Source organism: Elephantulus edwardii, unplaced genomic scaffold (assembly GCF_000299155.1).
Source record: "Elephantulus edwardii isolate Elephantulus edwardi_28Jun2011 unplaced genomic scaffold, EleEdw1.0 scaffold00092, whole genome shotgun sequence".
NCBI classification, from domain to species: Eukaryota; Metazoa; Chordata; class Mammalia; order Macroscelidea; family Macroscelididae; genus Elephantulus; species Elephantulus edwardii.
This window is the reverse complement of record NW_006399842.1, coordinates 734,785-745,460: the sequence shown is the minus strand read 5'-3', so window position 1 is coordinate 745,460 and position 10,676 is coordinate 734,785.

The window sequence follows — 10,676 nt, the reverse complement described above, 5'->3', positions numbered from 1 at the left end:
CAGGTACCAGAGAGGGGCTCATGCTCTTATCCCCTGCAGCGATGGACTCCATAGAAAGTCGCACAATAAACCTCGGTGGTGCAAGGTACCAGGTACAATTTGTGTACATCCCAAACCAAATAATTTACCTGCTCGCATAATTTATACAGGCACCCACCCATACCCTCACACACCTGTACAGACTCCTCTAGTCCATAACACTCAGGGAATGCACTAGGTCCTAAAGGCTGGATGGGGTTGGGGAGGGTAGTTCTTCCCAAATCTCCTAAGAGGACTTTGCTGGGACACTCCACTTCCCCTTCAGAATCGACTGAGTCTCCCAGTTGAGTGCTCATCTCCTATGACAGACATCTCTAGAGGTCTTCTGATAGCGTGGATGGAGGAAAGGGATAGACCAAGTATTCAGATAGGAGATAGGCCCCAATTATACCCCAAATTCCACAAATGCTTCAAACTCAAAGAAAGAGCCTGACTCAACCTTAACAAACCCTCTACAACGTACAAGTAAACACTTGCAGCCGTAGCCCCCTTCTCTACAGAATCTAGTGACACATGGAAAGATACATCCTCTTTTAAAAACAAATACGCACACTCGGATTTCTATACAACATAGCAAGCAACAAAACACTCAACCCCATACCATCACACCATCGAACATCCCATCACCTCCAAAACCAGACTCATTTACAAATGTAAACACCCTCACAGGATTGTTCTTATCCTTGTACACACTCATGCTCAACAGTGCCCAGACTCCCACAGAACTTCAAACCATGGATAACCTCACACCCTTTACTCAGACATCCACAAATATGCACACCCACTTCTACACTTGGCAAAAAGAACCGTTTACAGGCAAAAATATCAGACACGTTTCTGCAGACAGATGGTTCCCAATAGTCACCGTCTCTGTACTGTATACACACAAGCACATCCTAATGGATACAGAGATAAAGATACTGTCACAACAGCATAATTAAAGGCCCACCCCACAAAAGAGACAAACATCTGGTCATTCACAGACATCAAGGTACAGTCCCAGCTAAAATCTTCCCCATTCCTTACAGTCCAGAAATTTATTGCACTTCGATACAGAAATTCATAACAGTTTCTTTGTTAATCTTTTACACTTACAGCACAGACTGCAATGGGAGAACGAGTGTGCATACACACATACATGTACACATGCACCCTCAAAAGCACATGTGGCCAAAATGAACAATTGCCAATATACCTTTTAACACAACTCCTGCTACTCCTCTTGGGTATTTAAATCTATACCAGGCAAGATGCTAGCATTTTATAAGCACAATCTAATTTTCTTTTCATTATAGCCCTATGAGATAACATCCATTCTTAAAGCATTCATTTTACTCATGAAGAAAGTGAGGTTCAATGGGAGCATGTGCTATGATCAAACCAGTGTTGCTGGATAATAATTATAGGAGTGGAGACCTCAAAATGAAATGTCTGAGCTCAGGCTCATACTTTTCATTTCACACACACACACACACACACACACACACACACACTCACTCCACTGTATATAAAAAAAGATCTGGATGTGTGATGTTGTGAGTTGGTAACTACAAAAAAGAAAACCGGTAGGATTTAAAGCTTCTTAGACAAGAAGGGCAGAGGAGGTTTGAGCTGCAAGTTAAATGGCAAGTGAGAGTGAGATTTGGACGTGTTCAGGGGAGAGAACAAAGTATTCCTGGTAGAGGGATGACTGCAAAGGTTCTGGGACTGAACAAACAAGCTGTTGTACCTCTGTGTGGAGGAACAGAAGCATTTGCGAGCCCAAGTACTGTGCTTAAATGTATGATCTTTGATCCTCACAGCAACCCTACAAGGGAGTTATCTTTGTCTTTATGCCAAGGAAACATGCATATGTGATCCTCATTTCAAGCTCTGCCATCACACTAAACACTTACCTACTATGAAATTTTTTTTTCATCATAATTACACTTCTAAGTGTAGCTTGAGTTTTAATAACGGATGGCCTAGTGGTAAGGAGATGCCTTGCCAACACGAAGACACATGGTTCAACCCCACCAGCTGCTCTGTGGAAATAAGGTGGGCAGTCTCTTCCAGTGTAATTGAATGCTTCTGAAAACCCACCGGAGGGCCAGCTATGCGTTGGTTATGTCTCAGTGGTACATTAAGAACAACAAGAAAAATAGTATACAGGATATGCCAACAAATTCTTTTGACCTCAAATATAGCTCTTACGATGGAATTCTGCTGCTGAATTCTGAGAATTTAGTTTGTTTGGGTGTCAAATTGGGCACAGGTCTGGGTAAAAGGAGACATCTCTGTTGACGTAAAGTTGACTCTGATTCTTGGTGAGTCCTGTGAGTCAGAGTAGGATCACTCTATAAGGCTTTCTTGGCTGTAGTCTTTGTGTAAGCAGATTGATCACCATGATTCTCTTCTGTAGTGCTGTCGGGCAAGTTCCAACCACCAGCCTTTATGTACAGGGCAAAATATTTTTGAGCCACCTGGTGTACCTTTGACACAGGCCCTTAGTACTTAAAGAATAGTGGACAAGTTATCAACCGCTAGTGCAGTCTTAGTGCCCTACTCTGTAAAATGAGGAGGCTAACATTCTGGTAGTCTAATTTTTGAAAATTAGAGCAAAGATCCATGTTCTAGAGGACTTAGAACCAAGCCTGACCCACACAGTTCATAGCACATTGATATTAGTCATTATTTAATACAGTGTAGACTGGCTGCATTTTCTAATTATCATCCTGCCAGGTCTGACATCAAATCCTTTATGAAACAAAGCAGGGCATGAATCAACCAAACATTCAGCTATTCTGCACTCCTCTGAAGCAGCTGTAGAATGATTATTCCAACCCAGGGTTTGCTTGTCTTCAAAGACAACAGAAGTGAAAGAACTTTGAACAAGAAATTCTTCTTCCAGCAATCCCTAATTCCAGCACAAAAAGGAGCCTGGTTATGAGCAGCTTTGGTAAAATTTGGAGTTAACAAATTTAGTGCCTTTCATCAGGATGTTAAATTCCTTTCTACTGGAGACTGTGAGTAACTTACTTTTTCTCACTGAGTCCCAGTTTCCTTACTTGAAAAATGGGGGAACAATGCTGACCTTTCAGGATTGTGGTAATGATTAAAACCCAATATTTTTTTTAAAACCCAATATTTTTAAAGTGCAGACTTCTTCAGATACTGTATAAAGTACCCTACATGTTTTATGCTGTTTATAATATCTCACCATGCTCCTTCTCCTCTAAACTAAGTGTGATGTGTGGCCATCCATCTGACTCTCTAAGGTGAATTTTGCCATCTTCCCTCAACTTAAGTCTATGCCCAAGGTTTGGGTTTTAAAAGAGACTCCATCAGTAACCTGATAATTCTGTGGGACGCCCCCAGCAGTGGCTCTGCCCTGACAGGGAGTAATTCTAGGAAAGTAACGTGAGCTGGGGGGAGGCTGGAGACCCAGCTTCACATTTATTTGCTCTGACAGCTAAATTGGTGAGCAAGGGGGAAATCAGATGAAAGCCATTTCGGAGAAAATACTAAATACAGAATTGAAACATTCAGGTTATGACAAATGGGGACAGGGCAAGGGGAAGAGACACAGGCAGCCGTCCTCCAAGCGCAGGACCCCAGCCACATCTTGTCACCTTCTGGATATTTCCTTTCTGATAAAGGAAAGAGCACAGAATGGGATACAAACTGCATGACCCGAGGCAAGCCAACTGACCTCTCCTGGCCTCAGTGTCCTCTTCGGTAAAACAAGTGTGTTGTTTGAATCAGAACGATCTGAAAAGTGGTGGGGAGAGCATCTTGGAGGCAGGTAAACATGAGATCAGATCTCAGGCCAGCCACTTACTGGCTGGATGACCCTGAAAAAGTCAGCATTAGAATTAATTGCTCTGAGCTTCTGTCTCCTCAATGATGGGGATAATTCCAACCTCAGGGGTGTAGATGAAATAATCAGTGCAGGAGCTTTTCAAACCTCAGAGTATATTACACATGTGAGCAAGGTCTCTCTTCTGACTGTGACATCCTGAATGACTTCAGTTGAGCAGACATTTATGAGAGAGCTCTGGTGGTGCTGTGTGTAGTGATTTGACCTACAGGTCAAATTGTAGTTGCTGACCTAGAGGTTGTACATGCCTCTTGTTGTTCAAATCCATCAGCTGCTTTATGGGAGAGTCCGATGTAGGGTCATTCTGACTTGGAACCTCCTGGACAGCAATGAATGAGAGAGTGTGAGTGAACGAGATATTTACATGGTGTTTACTCCATTGTCATTCTGTGTTGAACATAGGACACACATAGGAAAAGGTCCTAGTCCCTGCCCATGATGACCCCACAGCCTATCAGGAGGGAAGAAAACTAACATTCATAAGCGAGGATGAGGAACACAGAACCTAGTTTATGGGGTGGGCATCAGTAAAGGTTCCCTGTTCAGTGAAGTCATAAAGAAACCCGTGAGGTCTTTAGGGTGTGCAGTTAGTGGTTTACAGGGTCTGCGATGGGAGATGAGCCTTGGGGTGCAGGTACGAGCTGAATCAACAGAGGGCTGAGTACTGAGTTAAGGAATTTGGATTCATTTTCAAAGCTTCATATGGGTTCAGAAGCCAACAGTTGTGTAGGAAGCAATGTTCTGTCTTTGCAGACTTAACATGAGAAGTGAGTTTGGAGTCAGGGAGCCTGAGTTGCAGAGTCCTTGGTTACTGCTACTAACTGAAAAGGTGAGGGTTAGGCAATTCAAACTCACGTGGAGGTGCCCCAGAAGAATTGTCTGAGGAATTGCTCCAAAAAGGACACAGCCAAGAAAACGTTATGGAATAGTTGTTTTGCACCATGAGTTGGAATGGACTCAGTGGCAATTGGTTTGATTCTGGATTAGCCTGAGTTGATAACTGGATTCTGTTAGTGGTGTGAGACCTAGTTGCCTTGGTGTCTTCATCCATAAAATGGCACCAACAGAGAAGCCATGTATAAGCACTGGGATGATTATCGGAGACATTCCACGATGCATAGAGGTTGGTCTAGACCTTGGCACTCAGCCACCCAGAGCCACTGTTATCATTAGCGAGTATAAGGGGGGGCACAGGAAGCACTAGTTGAGTGGGGAGGTTTCTCAAGGGGTTAAAAATCCCCTCCTTAGTGAAGGCCTCTCTGACCACACTATTTAAACTAACTGTTCCCTGTTACTGCCCGCCCCCCATAAAGGACAGATAAAGCAGAGAAATAGGATAGACTGTAATAGTCTTGTGTATCATGCCAAGGAATTTTAACTTCAAACTAAATTGCAAAGGACCAGCAAAGATCTTTAAGAATGAAAAGGCCATGGTCGTGTCAGGGTAAAGAAGAGAAAAATAAAATAAAATAAAATAAAATAAAAAGGCCATGGTCATATTTGGAATTTGGAAAGATGTCTTGAGCAGTTGACTCACCTCAGTCCTAAGGAAGAGGAGGATAGATAGAAGGAATAGAATTAGAATCATTTACATAAAGCTTTATGAGGTTAAAAAAACCACACTGGGGTGCTCTGATGATGTATTCTATAGACATTTGCATTGCTAAACCAAAGACTGAGACTCTCTGGAGTCTCAAATCTCTGGGAAATCACTTCCATGAGACATACAGCCTTGGAAATCGAATGGAAGTGCCAAGTAGATAGAAATTTTACCTACATGTAACATTTTATACATATGACACAATACAACTCAGTTTGTTTTCCATGTACCTCATGTAGAGGTGCCCAGGAATAAAGTGGATATACAGGTCTGAACCTCGGAAAGTGTTTGAAAGTGGGGACAATATTTTCAGGGATATCAGCATTAATATTGAAGCCATGAGAGTTGGTTAAGATTTTATAGAAACCAGGATTAATTCCAAAGACTGAAGGGGGGTTTGAATTGTTTGCTTTCCAGTATCAGGAGGGAAAGTAATTTGTACCTGAGGTTCATTTCACCTTCAACAGAAATAATTTTTTAAATAATAAAACTTGTTATACACACTGTCAATTCCCAAGTTTGAATTAACATTTGACTTAAGGACAACTAATGCTGTTGTTAGTTGCCATGGTGTTGACTCTGACTCAGCACCATGCTCTATCCTGCACTATCCTCACCATTTCTGTCATGCCTTAAACATGCCCTTTAATGTTATGTAAATGCGCTTTCACTTTAGTTCTTTTAAATTCTGATTTTGGTGAAAAGTTTATAGAAAGGACAAGCGTTTTCATTAATTCATTGATACACACTTTGCTCTCTTCTCCTTCCCAATTAACTTTGTAATGCATGTCTTGTTCCAGATTGTCAATTGCCATACGTATGTCTAATCATCTATTTCCTTCACATAGTCCCTCCCTTCTCCCATTTCATTATCTCTCAATTCTTTTCCTCCTACATGACTATTCAGTTTTGTAAGTGGTCCTACGCAGTATCTGTCCTTTTGTGATTGAGATATTTCATTCAGCATGTCTTTCAGACTCATCCATGTTGTTTTACAAGTTCATTGTTTTTCCAGCGCTGCATAATATTCTATTGTGTGGATGTGCCACTGTTTTTCTATCTCTTTGCTTATTGACAGGAGGTACCTAGGCTGCTTCCATCTCTTCACTATTATGAATAATTCTACAATAAACCTGAGTGTGTCTTGTCTGCAACATGGCTCTGGTTCCTTTAGGGATTATTTCTTTATTCTCAGTAATAGGATAGCTGAATCAAATGGTATTTTTATTGCACCACAATTACCTTCATTTGCAAAATGCAGCTTTTAAATTGTTGAAAAGTCCTTTAGCTTTTTGCTTAACACTAACACAATCTTGCTTGCTGAAACGGAAGAGGATCTGAGACATTTGCTGCAGAAGGTCAAGGACTGCAGTCTTCAATATGGATTGAAGCTCAATATGAAGAAAAAGATTCTCAGCACTGGGCCAATTAGCAGCATCATGATAAATGAAGGACAAATTGAGATTGTTAACAGCTTCAGCTTGTTTGGTTCCACCATCACTCTTGGTACCAGCAGCCAGGAAATCAAAAGACACATTCCATTGGGACAAATCTGCTGTCAGGAACCTCTCCAGAGTACTGAAGAGCAACAATGTCAGTCTGGAGACGAAGGTGAACCTTATCCAATCCATGGCCTTTGCAATTACTTGTTATGCATTGGAGAGCTGGACAATGACTAAGGATGATAGAAAAAAAATGTTTTTGATTTGTGGTGCTGGAGAAGAGTACTGAACATACCATGGAATGTTAAAAGAACAAATAAGTCTAACCTGGAGAGGGTGAAACCAGGCTGCTTCTTGGTGGCAAGGATTTTGAAGGTCTGTTTCACAGATTCTGGACATGTTACCAGGAGGGATAAGTCCTTGGAGAAGGAAATCATACTTGGAAGGATGGAGGGACAGCACAATAAGTGAGATGTGTCAGAGACAATGAAATTAGCTCAAGAAAGGGCAGGGTTCAGAGCTGTTGTACACAGGATTGCTGAGTCGTCAATGACTCAACGGCACATAACAATGGAACACACAAAAATATACCTACTGCTGACTTATCGGGACTTTCCAACAGGTTTCTGAGGGTGTAAATCTTTATGAGACTACCCATCTTTCTCCTGAGAGCTACTTATGGATTTGAATCACTGACCTTTTGGTTAGAGCTTGATGTGTTAGAAGTTATACCACCAAAAGCACCTTCCATGCACTAAAGCTGTATGAACCTGTCCCAGCTTACCTACAAATTGCACTCTTTGTGGTGTACAGGCACCTTAGTTTTAGGGAAGGATGGTATATTGGAAGCAGACTGTAGGCTTCATAAATCTGGTTTACCCTGTGGGTATAGATACTCAGGTATCTTAGTTCCTTTAATGATAAAACCTCAAGTGCTCTCACTTCACAGGGTTTTGGGTTTCTTCTTTGACACTATTTGCCTGGCTGATGTTTAACCATCTTTCAGAGCTCCACTTACATGTTTCTCTGTCTGGGAAATCTAGATAGACCCTCATCCCATTTCCAGTTTGATTAGGGTGCCTCTGCATGCTGGGTCCACATCTTATCATTCCTACACCCTCCATCCTGGTGCATGACAGCGGCTCAAGATATTGGAGGAATGGGGTAACTTTCTGATGAAATTACTTACCAGAAAACTGTATTTTCATTAGAAAAAAATGTTTTGTTTCCCTTTTACAAGGCTAAACTTTTAATTATGTTTCTAGCATAAAGAGGTCCCGGGGCACATCAAAACTGCTATTCATTCTATAGTTACTAATTCTGAGTAAGACAGGATGTGGAGGGAAAAATATGTAAGTCTGTGTCCTGGGCTGTTTAGAGAAAATGTTGAGATCTGTTTTTCACTTGGTATTCAAGTCTCTCTCTGTAGACCACAAAGGAGTGTTGGCCTGAGAATGAAGCCAATCCAGAGGAAATTCAACCAAGAGACCCTGTCATTTGAACACTTGGGTTTTTCTGTTACACAGCCAATAAACGTTCTACCATAAAGGAGTCAAAGTAGGGAGTCTGCTACCTCAAAGTGTCTTGACTAACCTACTCATATAGCTAAAGCTGGAATTCTGACTTGGGTATTCCTGACACCTTAATCTCTCTGAGTCTTAGTTTGTTTCCTCACATGTACAATGAGGTGAGTTTAACCAGTATAACTTGTACAATGAGGTGAGTTTAACCAGTATAACTTGGTTCAATAAAGTGATGTTAGTAGGGCTTGGGAAGCCAATTCCCTTTCCCAAGAAATGTATAAGGGGTCAGAAAAGTGAATAAGGAACAATACTCTGTTGTAACACCCATCATTCTATCACCTCTGCTGCTTTATTCTCTATAATAGCACCAGAATCTTTACCACCACAGAGATTTAGAAAGGTATTTCTATTAGTGGAACTGTTTCTGTAGAGTCAGTAGTAAGTATTTTATTATTTGTAGTTGTTATCTCTTTGTTGCAACTACTCACCTCTATCATTGGAAGGAGAAGAGGTTAGCGGTCATGACTATCTAAACAAACAGGCAGAGTTATGGTCCAATAAAATTTTACTTACACCTAGTGAAACTGGAATTCCATATTATTTTCAGGTGATCTTCTAGCAATTGAAAAAAAATATAAAAAAAAAAATCACCCTTAGCTTGTGGGTTGTATGAACAGGTGACACAGGCTAGTTTGCCAACAGTTTAAAGTATACTGGACTAGTTGGGACTACAGCCCTTTCACTATGATTCCAGATATGTATGTCACTCTCTCCCAGAATTCCTGTCTTTCCCATCAGCTGTAAGGGAGCCCTCCCTAGGTTCTTTGGTATTAAAATACTATGATTCTGACTGCTCATTTAATAATGAGCTTGCATTAAAATTGCTTTAAATGTTAAGGATATAACAGTAAATAGAAGATTCTGCTCACATCTATTCTAATAACAGAGTATTGTTGGGGAATGGTGCTTTTTTATTTAAAAGAGTAAAAGATGACAGATTACAAGACTAACATTTTAGAAAGAGATTAGGGATGTTTCCTTGATCACTGACACTTGAGCAGAGACATGAGTCAAATTTAGAAGATGGTTTAGTAGCTAGCTAGGGAAATATTCCGGGTAATGAGGACAACCAATGCAGAAGCCTTGTGATAGGAACTTCCTTGAATTTAAAGGTTAGTTAGAGGTCAGTGTAACTGAAGCAAACAAATGGGAGAACTGTGAACTACATAGGCAGAGAGGTAGTCAGAGGCCAAGCTATCTGGAACCTTGTGACATGCTCATATTTAAAAGGATCCCTTTAGCTACAGTGTCAAATATGGACTGTAAAAAAGCAATGATGCATTAAAAAAATACATTAAAAAAAAAGCAATGGTGGAGGCACGAGGTATTTTGGTGGGTATTATCAATAGTATGGCAAGAAGTGATGGTAATTAGAACAAAATGAGTGTTGAAAGTGAAGAGAAGCAGTTGCATTCAGGATATATTTCTGAAGATGGAGCTGAGAGGAAGTGCTAAAGAACTGCATAGGGTAAAAACCATAACCACCACCCAAGCAGATACATGCACACCCATGTTTATTGCGGCTTGGTCCGCAGTTGCAAAGAGCTAGAAACAACCCACGTGCCCATCAACAAATGAATGGATACAGAAGCTCTGGTATATTCACACAACAGAATACTATGCAGCACTGAAAAACAAGGAACTCATGAAATCTTATGCAAAAGGAATGACTCTGGAGGACATTATGCTGAGTGAAATATCTCAGTCACAAAAGGACAAATATTGCATAGGGCCACTGTTGTAAAATGGGACTGACATGGGGTTGAGGGAAGACAGAGAAGGAGGGGAGGAATAATGTATACTGTACTGAAACAGATGAGTGAGAGAACTGTTTAAAAGGGATACATGATTGGGTAGGGTATTATTGTCATGACAGGAGTCCAGAAGGAAGGCTGCACAGTAGAGTGGACTTGGGGGGAGGGATTACATAAAAATGAGAGTTTTTCTTTTACTTTTCGAGAAGAAGAGTGAATTGGGGGGGGAAAGGGGTAGGCAGGGAGAAAAGTGCAACAATGAATGACTGGAAACCCTAAGTCTCTGTAAACTTTCGTTAAAATTAATAATGTTGTTGTTGTTATGTGCCGTCGAGTCGCCTGTGACTCATAGCAACCCTATGTACAACAGCCCTAAACTCCGCTCTGTCCTGTGCCAAT